General features: G+C 35.8%; 1 long non-coding RNA gene across 1 annotated transcript; it reads right to left on the reverse strand.

The window, feature by feature from the left end:
* Window positions 1–8,887: 8,887 nt before the first annotated feature.
* LOC116189053 lies at window positions 8,888–12,132 on the reverse strand. Its single transcript, XR_004152306.1, has 3 exons — window positions 9,771–12,132; window positions 9,458–9,550; window positions 8,888–9,212 (listed from the first exon to the last, which is right to left on the reverse strand). It is a non-coding gene; the product is annotated as an uncharacterized LOC116189053 (long non-coding RNA).
* Between the last annotated feature and the right edge of the window lie 2,355 nt (window positions 12,133–14,487).

Consider the following 14,487-nt stretch of genomic DNA (forward strand, 5'->3'; position numbering starts at 1 on the left):
ACGAGCGTTACACGGTGGAAGGATATGGACTTAATATTTTGAGGGATTTTATTAACATTTAATCGATCTCACCATACACTATTATGTAACCATTACATAATAGTCCACACGTATAACTATTATACTAACACAACTAGGACATAGTCCAAGTCTAACAGTCATGCACCGCAAATATCAAACATAATCACACTAGTACCAAGCATAAAATCATATTTTATGCTATTATCTACTCAAATTCTAACTAGCTAGTCTCTGATACCAATTGCTAGTTTCACGGGGCGCAACGGAAGCGAAAAAGGAACAGAAATTCAAAATTTCATACCCGTGAAACTAATTCCAAGACCTACTAGAAGAATAAGAGTAAATAAAAGCGTACCTGGAATTTTAAAACTGTCGACCAAGCGTCCCACGCGTGACGCCTCTACCGGTATCCACACCGACTTTGTCGACGAGTTTTCGAGATCGGCGGTGCTAGCGACCAACACTCGAAAGAAACACTGATGCGACACCCGAAATTTATTAAACTGGTAGGATTAATTAAAGTTGAACAATTCAACTTTGACTTTTCCTACAATTATACACGTATACACTTATATGTATGTATATGCTTATGCATTCACATATATCACATATATATGCGTACTGTCACATATATATATATAAGCATACATTCACACACATATACATAATACCTCACTGCCCCTTTTTATAAGCAGCTAAGGGGGAGCAATTTAAAGTCCCACCGATGTGGGATTAAAATTAGATTGCTCCCCACATGACATGTGTCCATACACATGTCTATTAACATAAAAGCCATGTGTCATCATATTAATCGTGCATCAATTTGGTCCATTTAATCTAATAAATCGGGTCTAATTAATCGGTAGATTTAATCTTATTAAATATCCGATTAATCGGTCGCATCATAAATCATCTAATCTATATTAGACGATTTTATTTGTTTCAAAATATCTCGTCAATTTAGTCGTAGTGTGTGACCCTGTAGGTTCCTAATTATGTTGACAGTAATATCGAAATCTCTATTTCAATATTACAAACAGTGAGCGGCATCTAGCAATGCATCACTGTTACTCAAGTAATCGGAAAGTCAATTTCTCGACGAACCTCGTGACCTATATTACCGTGTAATATAATCCATTGTCCTCTACATCTCTATTGAGCCCAAGGCATGGTCGATGACATCCTTGTATGGCTCAATATCTCTCTTTCTTGGTTTACCGGGTAAGTTTATCAGAACAAATGAGCTCGATATCGTTATATCGACTCATTTGGGTATGCATACACTTTTAGACTTAACCACCAAGTGGCCATGAGATATCGCTCCCGTTTCGTAGGAGGGACAAATCCTATCTTGGTCACTCACATTCTTTTCCGTGCTTTGTAGCATACCCAATAACTATCTTTATAATCAGCCTGTTACGGTGGCGTTTGACAGTATCAAAATATACGACATTACATGTAGGAATCCATGGTGACCTCAAGTCAAAGGACCATTACACTATAGTCACTTTGAGATATGCTAATGACAGTCACGTAACAACCCATGTAGCAATCTCATGGCGGATCAGTCCAATACACATTACTCTTAATGTATACATGTGGTGTGATTTGATATCTCCATATCCATGACCTGTGAGACTTGGTCATCAATTAACACCCACACTAGTTTAACCGTATTATCGTTGTCCTAATTAACAATAATACTTTGACTATGGACATTTAGGAATAATGTTCGGTAATTATAGGATCTCACAATCAAGTCACACTTGATGCCTATTGAACATACTATTCCAAGGATATTATTGTGTAAAATCATATTTAGCGCAATCTACACAATAACAGAAATGCCTCGTTTTATGATGAAATAGATATCATATTACAGAACTGATTATAGATTGCCTCTAGGGCATACACCAATTCCCAACAGTTTCTCCCCGTTTGGACGTCTTTGGAACAACAAGTGGTATCATAGCACAAGTTTCGAAGCTGTTAAAGATGTTGGACACGAGATTCAAGGTAGAGAAATTTGACGGGATGAACGACTTTGAATTGTGGCAGATAAAGATGAAGCTTTGCTAGTTCAGCATGGCTTGGAGGTAGCACTAGAAGAAGACAAGCTAGACTCGACCTTGAAGGAAGACCAGAAGGAGTCGATCATGGCTAAGGCTCTTAGCTTAATCCAACTGAGCCTATCAAACAAGTTCTGCGGGAGGTATATGTGTGGAAGAAGCTGAAATTGTTGTATATGCAGGAGTTCCTGACGAGCAAGTTGTAATTGAAGTAGCGACTGAACTAGCTGAGATTGAATCCCGGAACCTCCCATAAGTGATCACATGGATATATTCAATCAAATTGTGATGGATCTGGCCAATGTGGATGTCAAGATAAAAGATAAAGATCAAGCCTTATTGTTACTATGCTCTCTATCGAAGTCCTATGAGGACGTCGTCGACACCATGCTCTATGAGAGGACAAGCATCATCTTGGAAGACGCCAAGGCAGCATTAAACTTGAAGGAGTTGCAAAAGAAGGTGATTGGCTACCAAGAGAGCGATGGTGAGGGACTTATCGCGAAGGACAGATCGATTGAGAAGGGACCTCGTAGTAGGAGAAAGTCAAGGCGCTGGAAAAGGGACTTGCCAAATTTGCAATGAGGAAGGTCATCTCAAGGGGGACTGTCCAAGGCAAAAAGTCAGGGCATCATCGAATATAGGGGTGATGGAGCAAAGCAAAAGAGAAGGTGATATTCTCTTGGTTACAGCAGATAGGGGAGATAAGGACAGTCACTACATCAGGTTGGTCAAATACACCGTGAGTTCTCGATTCGGTTAGCTCTTACCATATTTGTTATTATAGAGAATTGTTTATTGCTTATTGGTCGACAAATGGTGGCATAATTCTTATATTTGATAGTCAAACATGTGATATTGTTGGGATGGGTTGAGTTAGAATTGAGATGTACGATGGTAGTAAGATAACATTATCAGATGTTAGACATATCTCTGGTATAAGGAAAATTTTGATCTAGTTAGGAAGTCTTGATACTATTGGTTACAAGTACAGGGGGCCTAAGTGGAGTTTTGAAGGTCTCAAAGGGAGCTCCTGTGGTGATGAAGGGGGAATTGTGGAACGGATTATATGTTCTGCAAGATAAAGCCGGTACTATGACAGCGTTCAAGAGGTCAACTCTAGAAAAAAAGTACTTGGGTGATCTCAACCTTGACAAGGTGGACGAGTGCAAGTCAATGCACTCAATCCGTAAGTCCTCGAAATTTCTTGTTAATCGAGTTACTACTTTTGATAAAGCTGCTTTGATGGAGCAGTGAAAGAATGGGAACCGTAGACAGGTGGAAAAACCTATGAACAAGGCGGAGGTCGTGGTGGAGGATCCGAAGACTCCTGAGACTCAACTTGTAGTGGTAGAGGATGTTTAAATGGGAAGGTGTAAGTTGAGGCAACATTCTCTATAGAACAGTTCGCGAACAAGAGATGTATAGAGGAAGCATATGAGACCGCCGGAACGTTTTGGGCTTGCGGAGTTGGTGTTCTTAGGTAATGTTGAAGTAGAGGATATGAGTTGTAGACAAGTCCGCTTTGGAGTGCGCACAATAGGAGAGCTAAGGAAGTCTAGCACCTTGGAGAAGTCCAAGGGTGGAAGGTGAGGTGGAGCCCGGTAGGAGCTGGGACAAAGCAGTGGAGCGGGAGGTTGATTGTGCTTGGTTAAATGCTAGCCAAGGTGGAGATTTGTTGGAGATGTCTCACATTAAGCTTGAAGACCCGAATACCCAGAAACCAGGATGAAGAATCAACCGAAGAAAAGTAAGCATTTGACAATAGGTGCCATGGCAAAAATGCCAGATGTGCCATGGGACAAAGTACAAAAGCGCGAACAGCAAAAGTGCCACATGGCAAGGTTCGCCAAGAGTAAGAAATCTCGCAATTTAGTTTCCATTTTGATCCGATTTCATTGCAACTCAGAATCTATTCAAAGGAGAAATCTTCCTAGGTGGTTTTATTTTGGATGTATTTTAGTGAATTGTATCTATATATAAAGGGAATGAGTCTTGTACTCAAGATAACAATATTGCGAGGGATGGTCACAAGAGTGTTGTGTGAGATTTTTGGGAAATTTTCTTTGGGTTATTTTCTCTATAACTCTAGATTTTAGAGTGAGAAAGGTGAAAAAATTGAGAGGTTAAAAAGACTCTTCTCGTTGAGGTTCAGGTCAGTAAGAGGATTTGGAAAACATGAGTGATATCTTGATTGCAATTTTCAATTTTTTTTGATCTAGTGGATACTTCTCTATCCATGTATGTTTCCTTCCGCTTGAAGGTTTTGACACATCTATTTGGTGTCGTTTATTTTTCAATTTCCCCATTATTCTGATCTCATTTGGAAGTCTTTGGAACAACAACTAAGTAACCCATCATACAAAATAATTTGCATCAAGTGATACTTATCATTTATCCATTTTCCCATCATGTTGAAATGTTAGATATGGTTTTTTGACGAATTTGAAGACTAGATTTGCATATTTAAATGAGAAATTATTGACAATATTGAAAATGAGATGATATTTCATACAATTTATCATTTTGAAATAATATAATATCATGCAAAGCAATTTTGAAATAGTTTATTATTCTAAATTTTTGGTGATATTTCATACAATTTACTATTTGGTTTTTACTAGAAAATATTAACATGAAATATCATTCATTAATTTGGTTTTTACTACATTCACGTTTTAATATTAAAGTAGTTGTTTCTCATGCACGTTGTGCAAGGTTATTATTCACCTACATATTTCATATTATTTTGCATATGGATCATTAGATAATAATTCCACTATATTGTGCATGAAATAATTTAATATTATGGATTAGTTAATATTACATTAATTTTTTTCTTTATGAGAATTTTCATGGTTCAAATATGGTGGTTTAATTAATATGGTGGGCTAAGTAATGTCAATTATGTAATATATGAAAGTACTTAATTAATGTCATAGGGTATGTGAAGAGTTTGACCATAAGGAGCTGAGAGTTTAAAGATTGGAGCAACAACATTAATTTTCTCTTTCCGTTTTACATTTATATATCTATATAATTATTAAAAGTTGAGATGGCATTCCGAAAAATGCCACGTAGGATGGAGCAAGTTTTCTTTGAGTGACTCTTCGTGTGACTACCGATAGCAATGTGGTAAGTGACACAATTTTGATGCCAACCCGTCTTTCGAACTTGAAATGACCTCAATAGAAGACTAAAACACTAACTTACAATGAATCAATTAAATTGTCGCATTAAGTCTTTCATATCCAAAATTTTGGGATGAAGATCGATTGCATACATACATATGAGCAACCTCTCAAGGGGTAGACAACATGTTGCAGTCACTGGACACATAAAACATCGATTGAACTGTCCCAAACCCCGTCCTTTGAGGATTGCAAAGACGGTTTAACATGCAAAATTTAGAAGTAGTTAACATACCATGTAATTTCGCAATTTCATTTTTAAAAAAAAGCCTACTTTTAGTACTTATCACAAAATATGTTATACAATGATAGCAAAATAAAAGAAATTAAACTAAAATAACTCGTCTTAAGAGAAAGAAGCAACAACGAAGCAGACGAAAAGAAAAATGATTGACTTCGAGTATCTAAGGACCTGGGATATGTTTGGGCGGATTTTTTTCCTAGCGTCTTAACATTGTAACAAACACAAGACTTATGTGCATAATAACAATATAAAATATTAGAGGAAAATATATTAGACATGTAAATCTATTTTTCTAAATGTTGTACATCGAAAATAAATCTATTTTCTAGATGTTATTTTCTAAGCTATTGCCTAACTAATAAAACGTCTTAATTATTATGTTCTAATACGTGCGTACGCACATACGTTTCCTCTAGTTATTTATAGATTCTATTATTTGGGAGATACGAAACTGCCCCTTTGACTCTCAAATCATGGATCCGCCATTGAAATCCCGCTCGATGGGTTCATCAATGCGAAAGTCCATCATAAGGGACGAAGTTCATGAGGTTTGTCCAAATCTGGGAGCAATCCAACTTCCATTATATTCATGGTAGGAGGTAAGTTTTCACTGTTTAATTAATCAGGTTATCCCAAGATAAAACTACACATCTAGTCATATACTTTTTCTCGCTTTCTATTTTCGTCCTTTTCCTATTTCTTTTCTATTTTCGTTATATACCTTATATTACTTTTTTATATTCATCATTCCTTAAATTTGCTGAGTTGGCTTCCCATGCGTTCTCCATCAGTGACACATCAGATGCTTTGATTTACTCCACTTTAGCCAAATCGAGCAATTGGTAGTGTTAGAGTGAAATTGGTTCAAATATAGCCTCTTCTTTTTTTTGATAGATAAATAGGGCGTAATCCCGGAAAAACTAGCAGCTTAACTCATGATATTTCATCTCTTCAAAGAATTCATGTTAAATTTAAAGTATAAGAAAAGGTTATCAGCAAAAAAAAAAGAATGTCAGAAAAGAAAAAAAATCGATGAACAAAGAAAGAAGAATATTATGAACAATAGCTCTTCCTCTTCGTCATTGAGTTTAAGCAAATCAATTTTTCAAATCCAAGAAAAGTCTAATTAAAATCAACTTACAAAATTATCAAATTAACAAAAGCCTAATTTATTCATGTAAATCCCTAATTTCGCTTCATCATTCTCCTTTCACTGGCTAGTGTCGTTTCATTGAAGCGTATTGGCTTTTAAAGCATATTCATCCCGTAGATGAATTAGTCCCAAGAAGATTTGTTCGATTGTAAAATTCAAATCTACAACCTCTATTCAGTCTTTATCATATTCATCTCATTTACTCTTATGTCACATCTTCTCCCTTGTTATTTATCAATTTGGGTCTTTTTTCCAATCTGAGTTATGTAAATTTTCGAATGCTCTGTGTTATACTCAGACAATAAACAATGGAGAGAGAAGGCAAACATAGTAAAATTTGATTTCTTCATTATTTTGGCTTGGTTCCGGGAGGAAGAAAAAGAAGTAATATTGTGATGTTGTCCATGTTCTTTTTCGTTTTTCAATTCTCTTTGTTTTTTGTTTTTATTTATTTTTATATTTTGGCTCTTTTATTTTCAATAAAATAAAAATGTGTTGATGTGTCATTTATGTTGCATCCACAATAATCCAACTCAACATTTTTACCAGAATAGTTCTTGGGAGGACGAAAAGAGAAAAACAATGAAAGGTATAGGACGGAAATATAAAAGAAAATAGAAAAAGGATAAAAATAGATAACTAACTGCTAGTTTTCCCTTATCCCAATTAAAACATTTCCTAATTACATGTGGTATAGTAGCCACCTTATTCATGTCTTACTGAATAAAGTTTATTGGGTGTAATTCACGAATTTCGATTTGCGGTTTCTTTTTAGAGTATAGAAAGCCGTTCACTCCGACCTTTAAAGCCAGTGTAACATTTCCACCCAACTTCCAAAAATTTGCACGGTGCCCCTGATCTTATAGAAAATGGACACTTTGCTCCCTGAGTCATGTGCGTGGCACGCGCATTTTTAAGGGGCAAAAATGTCATTTGATCTAATTAAAATATATAATAAAATAATCAATTTCAAAATTAAAGGAAATATGGTCAGAGATCGAATAAGGGGGTGGAGGCTGCCCTACTGACCAACCACCCCATGGTAGAGGTTGTAGGCTAGGATTGAGCCGGTCAGCAATCTCGATCAAGAGGTGGGGTGGCCGGCGGGTGGCATCCATTACCCCTTTCTTCAATCTCCGATACCCTTCTTTTTCTTTAATTTTTTTTATTTTTTTATTCTATTGTTTTTAATCAAATCAAACAACGTTGTTGTTCCTAAAAAATGTGCCGTGCCATACACAAGACTCATTTTGGTTGGAAAATTGACCGGAGTGGATAAAGTGCCTTTTTCACTAGATTGGGGACATCGTGACCTAATCCTAAAGGTAGGGAACAAACTACTTTTTACTCTTCTTTTCATAATTCCGTATCTTCTTTTACTCACCGAGGAAAAAAAGAATTTATGCTCACATTCAGGCCATTTAAGAACCTTAAGTTAGATAAAAAAGAAGGAATTCAAATAGGGGCAGATCCGTCTCTGTTGGACCGTAAAGTTAATTTTACTCGATTTTATTTAATTTTACCAAATCTAACCTTAAAATGCGGAACAACTTCGCTTCACTGTCCCCTTTTTTTCCCCCTTATTACTTGGCACATCATCTTAGTCTAACTTTCTATTTTATTTTCTTTTAATCATATTAGTAAACGCACGTGCATACATTAATTAATATATTTCTTATGTTAGTTTCAATATAATATATAGCGTAAATATTATTATTTCATGTATCCCACAATATACCTAGTTTCTTTTTTTTTGGCCACATGCAAAGTTTATTTATTTATCACATTTCTTAAGTAATTTATTTAACTCATTTTTTAATGTTGATATTGGTAAAACATATATATCATCGACACTTGTGGAACTTACTAAAAAGAAAATGGTAATTCAAATATTTCAACCATTGGATAAAGATTAAGACACTACAAGAAAAGTGAGAATGCTTAATCAAGTACGTTTCGTAGATATATACATACATATATATATATATTTGCTCAAGCTATACCTTCAGTAAAAAAAAAAATTAGTTAAGAGATGGTTTCAGGTGTACATATGACTCTCCAACTAAATTATGAGGCGTTTGGGATGACTTACTATAAGGATATATTTTAACACAAACCAAATCTCGTTAGTAGAAAAATAAACCATTAGCATAGAGAACATTATTTTTGGTAAAGCATACTTTTTTTCTTAATTGAATACTGGATTGAACCCAATTGTATTAAAAAAATAAAACATTAAGCAATACAAAAATGATGCAGAGTGTCCCACAAGACGTCCCTGATAATTCGCTAGCTCGTCCATATATATAGAACGTCCATGTATTCGTGATATATAGAACTACAAAAGATCAAGCCCCTGGGCTAAAGGCTAAGTTTTTGGGTTCTTCGGGGAAGCGCGAGTGCATAATTCGCTAGCTCGTCCATATATGCGTTTCCTTCCCAATAGCAGTGTTTCATTGTCACTGTCTTCTGTCTAGTCTCGAAGTGATCCTTTTGTCTCTCAACATAGCATCATTCTCTCCTAACGTCCCCTGCTGCAATGATAAAGTTCGAGTCTCCGAGTCAATTTTGAAGATTTGCCTGAAATTCCTGATTCCCAGGCCAGCTCAATCATCATCCACCCATAAGAACCACTTCTCAGCTTTCCATCTTTTTTTTTCTTTTTTTTTTTCAAAAAAGAAGAAAGAATGATAGTTTGCATTAACTTGCAGCACTCCAGAACTACCTCACATTAATTCTGAGAGAAATAAAAGAAGATGCAAGAAGAGTGTGGAACGACCTGCAGTGGAAAAGCAGACTCCGGTTCTTGGAACTTTTTGTGGGGAGATACTTGGCGGCTGTTGCGGAAGAATCGTCGCTCCCAAAGTTCTATCTAGATGAGAAGGAAAAAAACGGAAGTCAACAAATACTCCCAAGTAAAGTTCTTATTCATGAGGCAATATTTATTTTGGAATACAGTTGAAAAGTGTACGTGGTTTTTTTTTTCCCTATGGAAAATAGAAATGACATCAAGAAAATTGGTAGAAGTTATCTGTTTATCTACATTCAGCAATCACTCCAAACTAGGAAGGTATAAAAGTGATCATTATTACCTCAACTACTGCAGTGACCGGAAGTCCTTTTCAGGCTCAGGCGTAGCACAAGTATCTCGGAAAACGAAATCAATAGTTGCTATGTGAAACGAAGGCAATATAATTCTTTTTGGGTAGCATCGCTAGTCACTGTATGGATGGCTTGAAGTAGCTAGAGCAGCTGCTTTTGAGGGATGTAACCTCATAATATGCATCCTTACTACTTCCTTTGAACCTTTCAACTACGCAAACATGGGTCTACAGAACAAATGACAAGTTTTTTACCAGAGTATTGTGGTTACTATAATATTATACAATCCATGCGAACATGTACTAATATACTTTAAAGACAATCCCTGCTCACAACCTGTATAGATAAAAATGCAGGTTAAACAAAGCAAATCTTCACAAAAAAAAAAAACTATCAAGAATCATGAAGTTAATGCTAAAAAATCTATTGAAATCAGGTGATGTGCAGTGGCTTGAAAGGTGAGATGAATATTCTAAATCGGATAACTCATCATGTGATGTCAATCCAAAGGCGTGTTTCCAGATCCTTAGGCGCTCATCAAGCATGAACATACACCTATAGAACCCAGCAGTAATTTTCATCAGAGAGTAGAAATACTTGCATATTAATTCTAAACAATAAATGGAATTTTCTGTATCCGGTCAGAAGGTTCAGAAACTTGAGCTCTTTTGAAGTAGGAATGGTCCTTGACAAGTGTGGAAAGATAGACAATCTATCTATCAAGTGCATCTTTCCATCCACGATCTTTCCTTTTTCTCAAAACGTGAAAAAATAGTTGCTTATTTGGACTCCTACTCAATAAGCAAAGATTCAATGGATGACATCAGAAAGTGTGGCTTTAATTAAAGGATATAATGCAGCAGTGAATCTGGAATAGTGGGATGGGTGAAAGAATCATTTAGAGGAAGGGAGATGTCGCTCAGTTTTGTCTCCTTAAAATACAAAATAAATTCAGAAGCTCTCGGATAAGTTTAAATTCACTAAATTACCAAATCTGATCTATAGACAATTTCCTAAAGAACGATTATGTTCCGCCAATTTTCTGATAAATTACCTAAGCCTATTCGATACGTGGCTATAAAATCTCAACATAATGAGACTAAAATTTAGGTTGGCAAAATTGGGGAAAGAAAAACTTCTCTTAAGAACTTGAGTTTTGTGGAAGAGAAGCAGAGACCTGAGACAATGTCTTGTTCTCCTGTGCCTTGACACAAGTGCATTAATCAAGCCTGAGATCTATGAGCAAGTCTGCTAACGAACTTGGTTGAGTACCGCCTTAAAAGGAAGAGCTATGCAGTAACCATATGTTGCCCCATGTAACCCAACAAAAATTAGATATGGAAGAAAATTAGTTTTAGAAATAAGTAAATGCAACATTAGTAGAGGGAACACCGCACCGAAAATTAAGATTGGTTAAATTTATATATATATATGTGTGTGTGTGTGTGTGTGTTTTGTCCATATATATATAATTCAAAGCAGTCCAGAAAGAAAGGGACGTGGTGCAAATGGCATTCAACACGAGATAGCACATTCCCAGCTCTCTCTTTGGAATATGGACCTTTATAGGCATAAAGTAGCAAACCTCTAGACATGGCATTGAGTTAATCGCAACAGGTGGGACATCCACAAAGGACTTGCACATTTATAAGTGAACAATCACATTGCATTGAGCAGCATTAAAGGTTAAAGTAAATCAAGCCCAAACAGCAGCTTCATAGAAGCGGCAACCTTTCCTCGAATTATTGAAATATAACAATAACTCTGCAAACCCATGCGAGAACTAATAATATTTGAAAGGCTGTTGGCTTTTTCTTAAGTCATTTTTTTAGTAGAGTTTTTCTTAAGACAAGAATATAGCAAAATAAAGGTTGTTCCATCGTGGTTCATTTCAAAACCAATGGTTATTGGGTCATACGTATCTTATTCCATGTATAAAAAACTCATGGAAGCATGCCATTGCGGAGAAGGACAGGAGGCCGGCGGATGGCCGTTGCAGATTCCAGTCTGAGAAGCAAAGCAAACAGAAAGGGGAGATTGCAGAGGAAGTGGTTGCAACGGAGCTCGGAAATGGAAATCACTCATCACTTAACAGGAAAAAAAAGAAAAATCCCGAAAACACAAACAATCCCCACGATCGTGTATTGTTGTGTTGGGCGTGGTTCAAGGAACAAGGGGGGCAGCTGGGCCTGTGGGGAGGTGACGTACGGGGAAGTTCGGCAGGGTGCTGGCGTGGGCTATAGGTACAGTGGCTGTGCGGAGGATAAAGTGAAAGGCGTTGCGGAAGGGATCGACGGACACTGAACAGGCGGGCGGTTGGCCAAAAGTCATAGAGAAGGTAGGGGCCATAGAATTCAGAAAATGCCAGACCCGCCCGGACTTTTTGAATTATTATAGAGTTATATATATGGAACTGGGAAGGCACGGTCCAATTGAAAACCATGGGAAGAAATCGGAAAAAAAAAAAGAAAAAACATTATTGGCGTCTCTAGGCGTGTAAAGACAGAGATTGTATTTGTTAGTACGAAAACACTCACAGGGATGTTCATATTTTTTTTATTAGAGGTACAGATTAAGATGGATGGGCAACATTTAGTCAAAATAAATTGAAAATAACCGTTGGAGTACTCCAATTTTTCCCATTTATATAGTACTATACACAAAATATACAAACCGATTTAATATTTTATATAGATGTAGCGATACTACCCATGCATGCATGGATCAATTTACTAGTATAGTACATAATATATTTAAACATAAAGGTTGGGGAAAAAAAGCAAGAGCATTAAACTTTAATAATTTCCAGGGTAATTTAACCAAATTTGGAGAAAAGAAAAAGCCAATTCCACTGCTTGATCGATCGATGGTCGCATCCAAGAAAGATTATTAAAGTAAACATGTCGGTTGTACTTTTGTGGCACAAATGAATTATAGAAAATCTTTCTAAGCTGCCATATGCTGACGGGAGCAGTTGTTGATTGGGTGGGAGCCCAGCGTCACGCATGTAAATTTCTTTTTTTTTTCTCGGTGTGCATGTAAATTTCTTAATACTATATGAAAGTCGACTTTGACGTTACATTCATGTTTCATTCTATGATTCACTCCTCTAAGTATTTATTATGGGCTTGCGATGTTGACGGGAGGACTCATGATTTAGATCGAGGGGGCCGAGATCCTTAAAAGGATAATAGGAACATAAATTTTTCGATTTAGGGATCGAACAATGGTAATTTAGGATTGCCCCTTGGTCCATCCCTAAATGTTGATTCTCCTGTGTAAATATTTTTAGGGTTACTTCTAATATATATCTTGTAACTAGTTTCATGGCAATCTCAATGTACCTTATAGTTTAATTCGTCCCAAAATACTCTTTAGAGATGGTCCGAAGATCTCAGTATGCTTCAAACGTCGATTCATCTTTGGCCCACTTTTCTTTCAACCACAATTGGTGAAAATGTGCCCAGCAAGATGAAAGCCATTCATCTTTTCTAATTGAGTAGATTCACTCTAAGCAATGTTTCGATTTTGCGGGACGCTTCTTCTGGAAAAGTCGCAAATGAAATTCTTCTCATTAAAACATCAAAATTCACTGCAACACAAATCACCTATTGAAACAAAAGTATGGCTTTATAGGCCAGTTTTAGAGACTGATAAATTAATTGATCATGTTATTGTTCCTTCTATAAACCTTTAGAAACAAATTTTAAGCAAATTTTTATTTTTTTTTCTAATTAGTGCAATTAGAAACAAATGATTTGACTCTAAAAGTGAGCAATAGTATCCCATAATTTTTTCTCTGTATACTTTTGAGAAGCAAATGTAGTTGCCTCAATAATTTTATTCTTATATATAAAATTATATTAAAAAAGACAAATATTTTTTTTGTGGAACCAGGTAGCGGGTCCCAAATCAGACAAACTAACATAATCCACCAACACAATTAATTCTACAGCATAGAAATTCGAACCATTGACCTCCATTTTAGTATAAAATTGCCTTATCCAATGCGCCAATACTTCTTACTTCTCTAAATCTGCTACTTTTATTATTTATTATACTTTAAAGATAGTATTTATATTCTAAATAAATCATTACTATTTTATAGGGATTATTGCGCCAGATATCCCATAATATCACCGGTTTTTCAAATCTATCACTTGGTTTAAAAATTACCAAAAAGGCTCATGGTTTACATCTGGTTTCAAATATATCCGGGCGTTAATTTCTCCATCAACATTTAACAGTGTTGCTGACGTGGAACATAAGTGGGCCCATTCTTGCCACTATGGCCTTTTACCCGAGATAGATTTGAGAAAGAAATTAAACCGTGGGATAGATTTGAGAAAAAATTGAAATCATGGGATAAGTTTGGAGCCTACTCATGTTTCATTAATGGATAAATTGACAGCATGATAGATTTGGAACAATATGTAAAACATAGGCATTTTTTGGTAATTTTTAAAGTATGAGGTAAATTTGAGAAAAGGTAAAACTATGGGAGATATGGCGTAATAACCCCTATTTTATATTTATAAGTTTTATCTTTTTAAGTAACTTATGGATTGATAATATTTATTCCAATCAAATATTTTGTGAGAATTTATCTTTCTAAATAAAAAGGTTTGATAGACTTCTGTATGAAGTTATATCAAAAAGTTTCAGATAGAATTTTATAAAAATCTGTTGGTCAAGTGTAAAAGTAAA

Source organism: Punica granatum, chromosome 8 (genome assembly GCF_007655135.1).
Source record: "Punica granatum isolate Tunisia-2019 chromosome 8, ASM765513v2, whole genome shotgun sequence".
NCBI classification, from domain to species: domain Eukaryota; kingdom Viridiplantae; phylum Streptophyta; class Magnoliopsida; order Myrtales; family Lythraceae; genus Punica; species Punica granatum.